At 53.4% G+C, this 12,314-nt stretch overlaps 1 long non-coding RNA gene across 1 annotated transcript in view; it reads left to right on the top strand.

Annotated features, from left to right (window-relative positions):
• LOC115273829 overlaps positions 1 to 12,314 on the top strand; it is an 85,316-nt gene that overhangs the window by 23,330 nt on the left and 49,672 nt on the right. The gene's annotated exons all lie outside the window — the stretch shown is intronic.

The raw sequence follows: 12,314 nt of genomic DNA, 5'->3' as shown, positions 1-12,314 counted from the left end.
CGGTGACAATACGCAACTTCTCAAATGCCAAAGCAGGGAGCTAGCGCCTACCGCTCCCCAAGGATACTCTGGGTTCTTTCCTGTTCAATTTACTAATTCTCCAGGTGCCCTGGGGGTAAGTTATTGGCTCAGCTTCTTGGATCAAATATTTCTTAGGTATGAGATTCGCTATAATTAAAACTCAAGGAGATTGAACTTTCCCCTTGGAGAACAGAGCTCATGAAGTGAGTGATTCACATTCTCCAATGAACCATCGACTCCTGAGATTTTTCCTTTTGCTTTTGCCGGCTTTGCTGCTCCCTCTGACTCATCCCGGCCTGGCTCCTTCATTTCTTAGTCTCCAGTGACTGCTAAACTGGGGGAGCCGCAGACAAGGCTCCTCAAAGCCTAGAGAATCCTTCTGGAGACAGGGACTTCAAGAGGAGCGACAGTTGAATGACACCATCACTAACGACTCCTTACACCCGGGGTCTGGGCAGGGAACAGGCTGTGAGAAACCACCTTTGCATTTTAAATGATACTCAGAATGCAGGGAATAAAGTAACACATGTTCCAACTCATCAAATGCTTTCTCAGCAGTGGCCTAAGATCAAACCGATGCGCTGCGTCCGCGACGGCCAGTTCGCCTTCCCTGTTGCTACCCATGGCCGCTTAGAACAAATCCTGCCTCTCAGCCTTCCTCACAGCTACATGTGTCCATGTGGCCGAATTCCGTCCAGTCAGATGGGGATGGGGGTTTTGTGGGGCAGTTTCCGGTAACACTTCCTAAAGAAGAGCCTGGGGAATGCTTTCACCCCTCCGCCCTTTGTCCTTTCTTCCATCCTGCTTGAAGATAGCTGTGAGGGCTGGAGCTCCAGCAACGTCTTCGACCACGAGGTCTAGGACTTCAGTCCTGGGGTAAGAATCTGGAAGGAACTTGGGTCCCTGGAGACTAGCTGGTACAGAGCCACCTTACTGGCCCTGGGATGGCTATGGCTGGGCTTCTCCCTGAGAGTGGGGACATTTTCGTTTTACCCTCAGTGAAATGTCATCCTCACCACTGCCGAGATCAAGAGAATGGAGCTGTGGCTCCCCTCGTGATTTCTGTTCTTGGGAGTATGTTTTCCTCCATGAAACCTCTTCTCACTCTGTGAAGTGGGTTTCAGAGGCTCAGGAATGTTGTCCAAGGAAAGTGCCTTTGAAATGACAGAGGACAGTGAGATTTTTAAGCATGCCACAAGGCAGGTGCTCAAAACTTGTGTGAATTTCATGAATGATGTAGGATGTTTCATCTGCTGTGATGCTGGAGGTCTGCTAGGCTCCGGCAAGGGTGTCAGTGAATGAAAATAGGAATCCAGTGGCTTCAAGAACACGCAGTTAAGTGGGAGAGAAGCATTTGCAAACAAAGAACCTTAAGTGACGTAGATAATTGACATAGAACATTGTAGAAATTTAAAGTACAGAATGAAATCACAGTAAGTTTAGGGAACACCCATCACCTGTTGTCATGATGCATTTTATTTTTCCTGGTGAGGAGAACTTTGAAGATCTACTCTCTTTGCAACTTTCAAATACATACCCCTGGGTTGTCAGCGGTAGTCACCCAGACTTATCTATTTTATAACTGGACGTTCGTACCTTTTAACCATCCATTTCCCTAGCCCCCGCTCTCTCCTCTGGCACCGCTGATCTGTTGTTTCTGAGTTGTTTTTTTTAAGATCCTAGTATAAATGAGATCGTACGGGATCTGTCTTTCTCCATCTGACTTGCCTCACTTAGCGTAACACCCTAAAGGTCCGTACATGTTGTTATAAAAGGTAAGACATTTTTAAAAAAAAGGCTGAATGATATTCCGTGGAAGGTATATACCACATCCTCTTTACCAATGTATCCGCTTATGGCCTGCGGGTTGGATATTTGGAATCTTTTTAAAAAGTTTATGTCATGAATTTAGTGATCGCTACATCCAGCATGGGTGGGGCTCGAACTCACGACTCCGCGATCAAGAGTCACATCCTCTTCTGAGCCAGCCAGGCGCCCCAGGATGTTGGAGGTCTTCATCAGCTTCTCCAGCCCTCACGTCTCCCGTACTCGGACTGATGCACCGTCACTCCTTCAGGGCTCCCGGCACCGTCTCCCTCCCTGCTGGGCAGCAGGCTTTGTGGCCGGACCCCTGGCTTCCGGCGGGAGGGGGCTCTGGCCTCCCTGACGGCCGCCGAAGTCACAGGACTGTATTCTAGCCAGTCGGATGAGCCCACGGGTGCTGTCCACTGCCACACTGACCCTTGAGAGAAATGCCTCTCTGCCTTTTGTCTCCTTCTGGGGGACAGGAATGGGGAAGGGGCGGTGGGAGCCCGGGAAGGCCTCTTGGACTACCGTTTGGAAGCTGTGTGTTGAGCTTGCAAAGAAGAAACCATCCACCCGTTGCTCTGATGGTTACCAGCCCTGCGCATTTATGTTTTATTTAGATATTATTACACTTTCCCGAAGTGTATGAACCCTAACCCTAACCTCGTTCCCGAAGAAGATTGGAGGTTGAGCCTACATACGCTTCTGTCGGTTTGTGTGGGCCACAGACTGGGCGTCTTCAGCCACAGAAATTCGTTTCCTCACAGCTCTGGAGGCGGAAGGTCCAAGGTCAAGGTGTGGGCTGGGTTGGTTTCTTCGGCGACCTCTCTCCTTGGCTGGCAGATGGCGGCCTCCTCGCTGTGCCCGCCCTGCTGTCTCTGTGTGTCCCAAGGCCCTCCTCCAGGAAGGACACCCGTCCTACTGTCAGATCCCACCCCAGCGGCCTCATTAGGACGTGATTCCTTATTTTAGGGTCTTACCTCTAAATGCAGCCACATTCTAGGGGGGTGGGAATTAGGGGGAGCACACACAGTTCAGCCTATACCAGCATGTTAGCGGACTTTCTACTGTGTCAGGTTCCTCCAGAGAGTCCAGGGACTGGACCAGAGGCTCTGATCGCTGCAGAAATGGCGCATTGGCTAGTCTCTTCCAGCAGCTCCCGCCCACCCGCCTCCACACCCCGAGCAAGAGTGTGTGGATCCCCGGGGTGGGGGGGGGATGTGTTTGGAGAGGGGGTCTGTGCTTCAGTCTCAGCTCAGGCCAACGGAAGCGTTTTGGAAGTCTCCAGGGATTTGAACGTCACAAGGCCTGGAGTCTGAGTCCTGCATGAAAGTCTCGGAGCGCAGGGCTGTGGGTGGTGGGGTGGAGGGTGGGCCGAGACCTGAGCTTGGAGGTGGGAAAGGTGGTGTTTTCTGTCCACCATTTGCTTGTCCCAGGGTTTCTGTCCCAGCACCACGGAGTTTGGTGACTGGATAATTGTGTGTGTGTGTGTGTGAGTGTGAGAAGGAGGGCTGTCCTGTGTAATGTGGGATGTTGAGCAGCATTCTCGGCTTGGCCTACTTAATGCCAGCATCCCTTCTCTCCCTTGGGACAACCAAAAGTGTCCCCACACATTGCCAAGTGTCCCTTGGGGGCAGAATTGCCATGACTGAGAACTTCTGGAAGTGACCTACCTACACTGCACGAACTTGAGGTAGACTTTGGCCAAGAGGCCCCCTTGGGCTGCAGGTGGTCGGAGGGCGGCTGCTGCGGTGGCTCTCCAAAGGGAAGGACCATGGAGTCTGTCAATGCCCAGGACGAGAGCCGTGTGGTCAGCCGAAGCATGCAGGGGGCGCTACCCACGTGGAGGGCAGTGCAGGGGAGAGACCCCCACTGACAGGTGGGGTGGGCTAGGGGAGTCTCTGAGGAACCCAGTTTGTGAGTGAGAAACCAGCACCTGGAGTCTGCCCACTGCAGGGGGGAGGCACCCAGGCCAGAGCACATGGTCAAAACCCTAGGCGAGGCCTCTGCCCTTAGGCAGGTGTGGGGGAAGCCGGCTGGGCCCAGAGTGAGGCGCCAAGTCCAGTGATTTCATTTCCCCTGAGACAGGAGGCCTTTCCAGTCTCTTAAAGTATCATTTGGAATTGGGACGGACTGGGTTTTTATTATCTAAGAAGGGCCCGAAGCGCTCTGACACCTGTGGTGGCTTCACCTCCGGGGGGCGGGACTTAGCGCAGGGAGCAGAGACGTAGAAGGGAATGTGTTTGCTTTCTCGCCTCCATCCCAGGGAGTTCAGCTCATTTGGTAAACTGGGAAAGGAAAACATGTGAAAGAAGGAAAGATTCTGAAATGGCCCAGAAACAGAGAAGGAGGGAGAGAGAGAGAGAGAGAGAGACCTGCAGTTCGGTCTGATCACCTCCCTGGGTTATCTATGCCTTTCTTTCATTTCCTTTGTGCTGTTCGGTAACTCTGTACGTTGTAGAGATTCGAGCGCGAGGCGGATGAGTTTTGTCCGGGGGAAGACAATTAATTACTGCCCCAGGGATCCGGGCTGTGTCTGCATCTCGCTGTAAATGTATTTCAGCGGTCCTGGCTGTCACTACGCATGCGCGTTCTTTTTTATTTTTTTCCCTCTGAAATAGCGGTATCACCTTCCCGTTCCTCCGTGAATTAAGGAGTTGTGGACACATGTTCATCTTATGTTTGTATGAAAATCATGATTTTACTTTTTTAAATGTTTTGTTGTTCTTTTAATATTTATTTTTGAGAGAGCGAGAGAGAGACAGCATGAGCAGGGGAGGAGCAGAGGGAGAGGGAGACAGAATCAGAAGCAGGCTCCAGGCTCTGCGCTGTCAGCACAGAGCCCGATGCGGGGCTTGAATCCACCAACAGTGAGATTATGACCTGAGCCGAAGTCGGACGCTCAACCGACTGAGCCCCCACAGGCACCTCACGATTTTGTTTTTTAAACACACGATTCTTTACGACCTGGCAACACTTTTGGTGGATGTGGGCTCTGGGATTCCTGTCTTCGTGCTCATCACCTCGAGCTGGGGTGAGACCCCTCCTTGCCTATGAGCATGAGGCTTGCTGAAGCGTGTGCTTCATAAATGCCACTGTCCTTGAGAAGAAGGGAGCTTTGTGAGGGACTTCCAGAGAGCCCCCCCTTGACTTCCGCACCGGTGACTCCCTCAGGGAGGAGGGGCTGGCCAGGTGGCACCATGATCTGTTCTCCTTCCTGCCAGTTTCTCCTTGAAATAAACAGCGCTGTGCGCCTTCCCCACTGCTTATTCCGTCAGCTGGATCCCCTCCCTCAGCCCTTCCCAGGGCAGAGTTCCGACCCCCAGAGGAGGGGTGGGTCTCAGAAAGTTGAGCCGGTGGGGCGCCTGGGGGGCTCAGTCGGTTAAGCGTCTGACTTCGGTTCAGGTCACGATCTCGTGGTTCATGGGTTTGAGTCCCGTGTCGGGCTCTGTGCTGACAGTTTCAGGTTCTGTGTCTCCTTCTCTCTTTGCCCCTCCCCTGCTTGCTCTTCTCTCAAGAATAAATAAACATAAAAAAAGTCGAGAGGGAGCCTCTCAGGCACTCTGCCTCTGCAAAGAGCAGCAGGAAATAGGAAAAATCTACCTAATGTTCTGTTTGTAAGTTAGGTCGACCTCAGCGAGACACCAGCCCTAAATGCGTTTTGTGAAAGCCCAAGAGCTCAGTACCACCGGCTTGCTGTTGGTAGCGGGGACCCTTGTCCTCAGTAATTATGCTGAGAGCCCATTGAGGCAACAACCTCAATTTTATTGGAATGGCCTGTAATTTGTGCATTATTTTTCAAAAAGACATGACCCAGCTGGCAAATTTCTCCGTCTTTCAGTGACCATGAAACCTCTCTCTGTCTCTTTTTCAGTGTTTATTTTTGAGAGAGAGTCAGGGCCAGGGCGGAAGAGAGAGAGAGGGAGACACAGATCTGAAGCAGGCTCCAGCCTCTGAGCGGTCAGCACAGAGCCTAGCATGGGGCTCGAACCCACGAACCGCAGGTCATGACCTGAGCCAAAGTCTGACGCTCAGCCAACTGAGCCACTCAGGTGTCCCTCCCCCCTTTTTTTCTTGAAAAGCCCAAGCACCCTCAGGGGAAATAGGATTAAATGAATCAGTTCCAGGGCACCGAGAAGACACGAGATCACCCTTTTGAGCAGTGTGGCCAGCCTTTCAAGTAAACGCAGGTGACCTGTGCCCTCTGCCTGAAAACCTGTGACTCCGCCCTGCTCGGGGTCTGCGCCTGGTCATCTCATGGCTGCGTTCACTTTGCGTCTGTGTTTCATCCACATGAGTGTGTTCTATTAACACGCGTTTAATTGCTCTCTCATCATAAAGGGAATGATAATCATTATGGAAGAACAATCCAGAAAGGTGTAGAGCAGAGACTAAAAATAAGATACGGTGCTACTACGCAGAGATTAATTATATTTTCCTTTTAGACCTGATTTTATGAAAAATGAGATGCATTTGGCTGGAATGATGCTCGGTCTGGGGGAGTTTTCTCCTGCTTTTCCGTTATGAAAGCGGGTGCGGGCTCCTGGTCCTCCCCGACACGGAGGGGCCCCCGGAAGGGGCAGGACTGCCGCTGCCTCAGCCCTTCCTCTGCTGTCTGTGCTTCCGCATCAGCGCGCATTGACGGAAATACAGGCTTCTCTGGGCCGTGGGTGGTTGTCCAGCCCTAGGTATATTCTGGAACAGCCCCAGCCTGGCAGTGACAGTCGACCCGGTCAGACTTCCTAGGTGGCACTTCAGACTGTAGTTTGCACAGGGATCCGGCTGAGAGGCAGGTTCTGGACCAGCCGTTCCCGAGTGATGTGCACGCGGCTGGTCCAGTCCGCACTCGGGCCAGCGGGCTGTGGGGGTGGCCCAAGGCTGCTCCCGGGGATGCCGGCGTAAGGTTCTGCCAGACTCGGGCCTTTCCTGGTCCTCACGGGAAGACCAGAGCAGCAGATGGGGGACCCTGGGGCCTCTGTGATGTGCATTGGAGCGTGCACTTGGGTCCTGGGGGAGACCCAGAGCCTTGACAGAAACCGGAGGCGGGGTGGGGGAGGGGAGGAGGAAGATCCAAGCCTGACCAAGGCCAAATTTCTTACAGCTCTGCAGGATCGGGACGTGGAGGTGTGAAAGTGAAAGCCGTGTGCACTTTCTTACGTGTGTGAATTTGAGGACTGAGGCTGTTCATGCTGTATGTATGATGTACGTGTAAATTAGTGCAGTGTGTTGCGTACACGTGTTTAAATCCTGTTTTCCTTTGACTTATGATACCATGAACAGTTTCCTCCCTTGTGAAATGTTCTCTGAGAAAAACACCTTTAATAATTCTGGGACAGCAAGGACGCAGTCTGTTATGCCAAGCCCGGTGTCCTCAGTACTCGGCATGGTGTTCTCAGTACTCAGCATGGTGTCCTCAGTACTCAGCCCTGCGTCCTGAGTACTCAGTCTGGTGTCCTTAGTACTCAGTACAGTGTCCTCAGTAGTACTCAGCCCTGAGTCCTCAGTACCCAGTCCTGTGTCCTCAGTACTCAGCACAGTGTCCTCAGTAGTACTCAGCCCTGTGTCCTCAGTACTCAGCCTGGTGTCCTCAGTAGTACTCGGCCCGGTGTCCCCAGTACTCAGCCCTGTGTCCTCCGTACTCAGCCTAGTGTGCCCAGTACTCAGCCTGGTGTCCTCCGTACTTAGCCCGGTGTCCTCAGTACTCAGCACGGTGTCCTCAGTAGTACTCAGCCCGGTGTCCTCAGTACTCAGCACGGTGTCCTCAGTACTCAGCACGGTGTCCTCAGTAGTACTCAGCCCGGTATCCTCAGTACTCAGCCTGGTGTCCTCAGTAGTACTCAGCCCGGTGTCCTCAGTACTCAGCCCGGTGTCCTCAGTAGTACTCAGCACAGTGTCCTCAGTAGTACTCAGCCCGGTGTCCCCAGTACTCAGCCCTATGTCCTCCATACTCAGCCTGGTGTCCCCAGTACTCAGCCCGGTGTCCCCAGTACTCAGCATGAGGTCCTGTGTACTTAGCCTGGTGTCCTCCGTACTTAGCCCGGTGTCCTCCATACTTAGCCCGGTGTCCTCAGTACTCAGCATGGCGTCCTCAGTACTCAGCATGGCGTCCTCAGTACTCAGCCCGGTGTCCTCCGTACTCAGCCCGGTGTCCTCAGTACTCAGCATGGTGTCTGATGCAGGGCGGGATTTCCAGTTACTTGTTGATTCACGCAGTGTGGGCTGGCCTCAAGCGGTCGCTTTGCTGTTGGGTTCGGAGACCGCTCTCAGTTTTGTGATGACCCATGTGGAGGTCCTCGATGGAAACCTTCGTGCGCTGACTTGATCCTTTATTTGGAGGTCTGCGCAGGTGGACTTACTGGCCAGTGAGGATGCGCCATTAAGATAGCCTGGGTATTTAGTGATAACCTGCCCTTTGGGGAGATGTCATGCCTGTTTGCGTTTTGTCAGCAGTGCCTGGGCGTGATCATTTCATCATGCTCTTGCCAAGGCTGGGATCATCATTTAGGAAAAGCAGGACCCTGCCAGGCCCAAAGGGTGTCTTAGTTTTGTTTTAATGAACATGTCTTTGATTCCCAGTGAGGCTGAGCAGTGGTTTTGAGTGCGCTCACTGATCTCTGGGTCCCTTCTTGAGTACATGGGGCCCTTTGGGTCCTGTGTCCATTCTTCGTTTGGCTGCACCTGTGTGTCTAATTGGAGGGGTGAATACGGTTCTTTTGCATTTTCCCCGTATAAGGTCCTTGCTCATAGCTCTGGTCAAAGACACAGAACATAGATGTAGACTTGGTATGAAGCAGGTGCTTCTTGAAACCCACTTAGTGGGTTAGACCACTGAGATACAGCCCTCAGGGTCTCGGAAGGCTAGCTGAATGGACTGTGTAAAAGAACAACATGCAGATTGGGGTGCAGCAGCGGTGGTGAGAGAAAAGGTTTTTCTTTGTGAGGTGCGCCATCTAGTGGTTTCTAAAGACAGTGCAGGACCCAATACTATTGGGATTAAAACCGCTCATTTAACTTTGCCCTCTCTAGTCCAGGCCGTCCTCAGTTTCTACCTCATTATTGGTACCGGCCCCCATCTGGACTCCCCCTCTTAATTCTTTCCCGCCTTTTTGCACCCCAAAGGCCAGATAGTAAATATTTTGGGGTTTGGGTGGGGGCCCACACCGTTGTGATTTCTCAGCTCTGCCTATGGGCTCTTCACTGCTCCCAGGACCACGGTCTTTCCCTCCTCAGCCTTCGTGCTCTGTGCCATCTGGCTGCTCTCGCTCCCCTGTGCTTCCCACTCGGGGGTTCGAAGACCAGTGTCCTTGTTCAGTTGTGAGCAGACGGGCAACCCGTCGGTTTGGGGATAAGAGCTGAGGAAAAATCGTTCAGTGCTTGGCGGCTTCCCCGGGCCTCCCACAGACTGGCTTCCTCAGACGGCGGGCTTTGCCTGCTCTTCCTCTGCGTGTTCGTGTGCAGACCCGCCCACACGTGGGGCGTCCGGCCGACTCCACACATGGAGGCCGAGTCCAGAGGTTAGACTAATAACTGCTAATTAAAATGGGCGCTGCCTCACTCGCTTGGCACATCTGTACCTTCCTAAGAAGCACCACTAACGCGTGATAAAAGTACTCCCCAATGACAAAATCCAGAATGCGGGCTTTATATGAGTGGGTTGGCAGATTATTGAAGATAATCTGTTCCCTCCCCAGGCTGGCAGTGTTTGGGGCTGAGTAGTAAAATACAGACAGATGTAACGCGTTGAGTATTTATCTCACAAAATTTATTTTCGCCTTCATTTCAGCCAGACTGCTATGTTGTTGTACTTAAGGTTTTCACATGGATCTTGTGTTTTATTGACAGTGAGGGTTTGCACTGCTGTTCCAAGCCCGCTTCCAGGCCCCTAGGGGACGGGACTTCTCTCTGTGAAAGGTCTGCAGTGCATGATGATGTCAGATGAAGAGGATCCTTGCTCTCAATTTCTTTAAACTCCCCGTACTCGTTGGTAACAAAGGTGACATGCTGGCTGCACCTAACGCTTTGAGAATCATAGAAGTTTTTCAAAATACTTAAAACTTTGAGAGACTGAGAGTGAGTGAGTGAATGGAGGAGGGGCAGAGAGGGAGAGAGAAGGTGGGGAGGAGGAGGGATGGAGAGAGAGAGAGAAAGAGGGAAAGAGAGAAAGAATGAATCCCAAGCAGGCTCTGAGCTGTCAGTACAGAGCCTGACGTGGGACTTGACCTCACAACTGTGAGATCATGACCTAAGCTGAAATCAAGAGTCAGACGCCCAACTGACTGAGCCCTGCCCCCCCCACCCCGACACCCTACAAGGTACTTTGAAACTAGAGTGCAGCAAACTTGAATGTATTTCATAAAAGTATGAATTGGAGGTGCCTGAGTGGCTCAGTCTGTTAAGCGTCTGACTTTGGCTCGGGTTATGATCTCGCAGTTCATGGGTTTGAGCCCCGCATCGGTCTCTGTGCTGACAGCTCTGAGCCTGGAGCCTGCTTGGGATTCTGTGTCTCCCTCTCACTGCCCCTTCCCAAATTGCGTGGGTGCACGCACTCTGTCTCTCTCTCTCTCAAAAATAAACATTAAAAATTTAAAAGTGCAAATTAAAATGAGCAAAATCGTTTTAATTAATTTAAAATTAAGTTAAAATAAGCAAAATATTAGAAACATCTGTTCAAAATATAGGCAAAATAAAAAATTTAATGATTAGGATAATTTAAACAGTTATGTAAATAAAGCTGACATTTGAAATATGAGAACTTAACTTTTTTTTAATGTTTATTTATTTTGAGAGATAGGGAAGCAGAGCACAAGCAGGGGAGGTGCAGAGAGAGAGACTGACACACACACACGTACGCACGCACGCAGGCTCCAGGCTCCGAGCTGTCAGCACAGAGCCCGACGTGGGGCTCGAACTAACAGACCGTGAGATCCTGACCTGAGCCGAAGTCGGACGCTTCACCGACTAAGCCCCCCAGGCGCCCCGAGAATTTAATAACATTTTAACTAAGCGTTTTTGTGTGGCTAAGTCTTGAGAAGGCGGCTCCCTGAGTCAGAGTGCCCGCAGTTCCCGCGTAGGCGGCGTCCTGGCTGCCAGCACAAGTGGCTTCGCCGGTCCTGTCTGCACACGCCGTGACACTGACCGGCTCCAGGCGCAGGTGCGCTGCAGCCGCCCCGTGACCGTGACCGGCTGGGGCCGCTCCCTGCGGGTGAGTTTGTCTGGAGCCCCGCGCCGCCCCTGCGGTGGAGACCTGGATGCCAAAGCGAGTCGGGAAGCGCCCGTGTCCCGGACCCGCCATCCTGTTGTTCGCACTCTCTCCGCCGGGTCTCCGAGGCCGCACGGCGCTCAGACCTTCCCGGTGTCCAGATGCAGGTGCCAGGCGCGGAGACCCCAAGAAACCTCCCAGGGGCCTGGACGGCGTCGGTCATGAGAGTCAGGGGCTCCTTGCGAGTCCGAGGCCCCGGATGCGCTCAGGCCCCGTGCGGGGAGGCCGGTTTACTCAGATGCCCTATGGGGGCTGCACGGCGGGGAGCTGCGCCCCCCTTATTCCCATCAGAGCGGGAACTAGTTTATACACGTGAAAGACTGCGTGTCCTTTTGGTTGTGGTGCAAGAGAAGAGTGACCAGAGCCTCCCTCAAGAGAGGGGCACAGAGGAAGGTGTGTGACAGGAGGGACAGCTCTGAGACCGTCACCTGCCCCGCTGTGTCCTTGGACGGGTGCACAGCCCAGACACAGAGGGCACAGCCCAACGCCGGGTGAGCTGTCTTCTCCCCAGTTCTTGGGACCTGGGGCTCAGCGACACTGCTTTGGGGCTCAGAGGCCCAGCGGGGGCACCGATGTGCTCTCTCCTCCTCTCCTCCTCGTCGTGGGGCTTCCCGAGCCACCAAGGGCTGGCGGTGTTGACACCCCCTCTGTGACAGATGCTGGTCCCTTTGGGAGAGGACACTCGCGCAGTGACAGGGAAGAAGCATCTCAGAAAGCGTTTCACCGACCTCCTTAGGTTGAAGGCTGTGCAGGAACATGGAAACCTTCCAGCAGAGCCTTTGAGGACCCCCCGACCAGGGTGGCTGTGTAGGGGAACCTGACATCTCCTGGGGGGGCGTGGGGCAGGTCACCGGCAACATCTGGAACACTGGCCTCGCCTGACCGTCCCCCCCCCCCCCCACGGGCCGGGGAAGCGCAGGGCATTGGCCGCCGCTGAAGCAGGCACCGTGTTAGGCATCCTGCGGAGGAGGGACGTGTGCGGACGTGAACGTGGACGGCGAGCCGCTCCTTTCCCACCAGGGATCCAGTGACGGGATTCGTCTTGGAAACAAACGTCTCTGCCTCTCGTCCACGGCCGTGGGTGATAGCTGGAAAAAAAAAAAAAAAGGTTCGGTCTGTGAGTTGGAGGCCAATTTTCTACGTAAAGGTGCTGGCCGCAGAGTGGGGGGGTCCGCAGAGGAGGGGGTGCCTGTGGGGGAGGGCGCAGGGCGGGCAGCGAGAGGAGGGG

Source organism: Suricata suricatta, chromosome 12 (genome assembly GCF_006229205.1).
Source record: "Suricata suricatta isolate VVHF042 chromosome 12, meerkat_22Aug2017_6uvM2_HiC, whole genome shotgun sequence".
Classification (NCBI taxonomy): domain Eukaryota; kingdom Metazoa; phylum Chordata; class Mammalia; order Carnivora; family Herpestidae; genus Suricata; species Suricata suricatta.
This window is presented reverse-complemented; position numbering and strand designations above follow the sequence as displayed.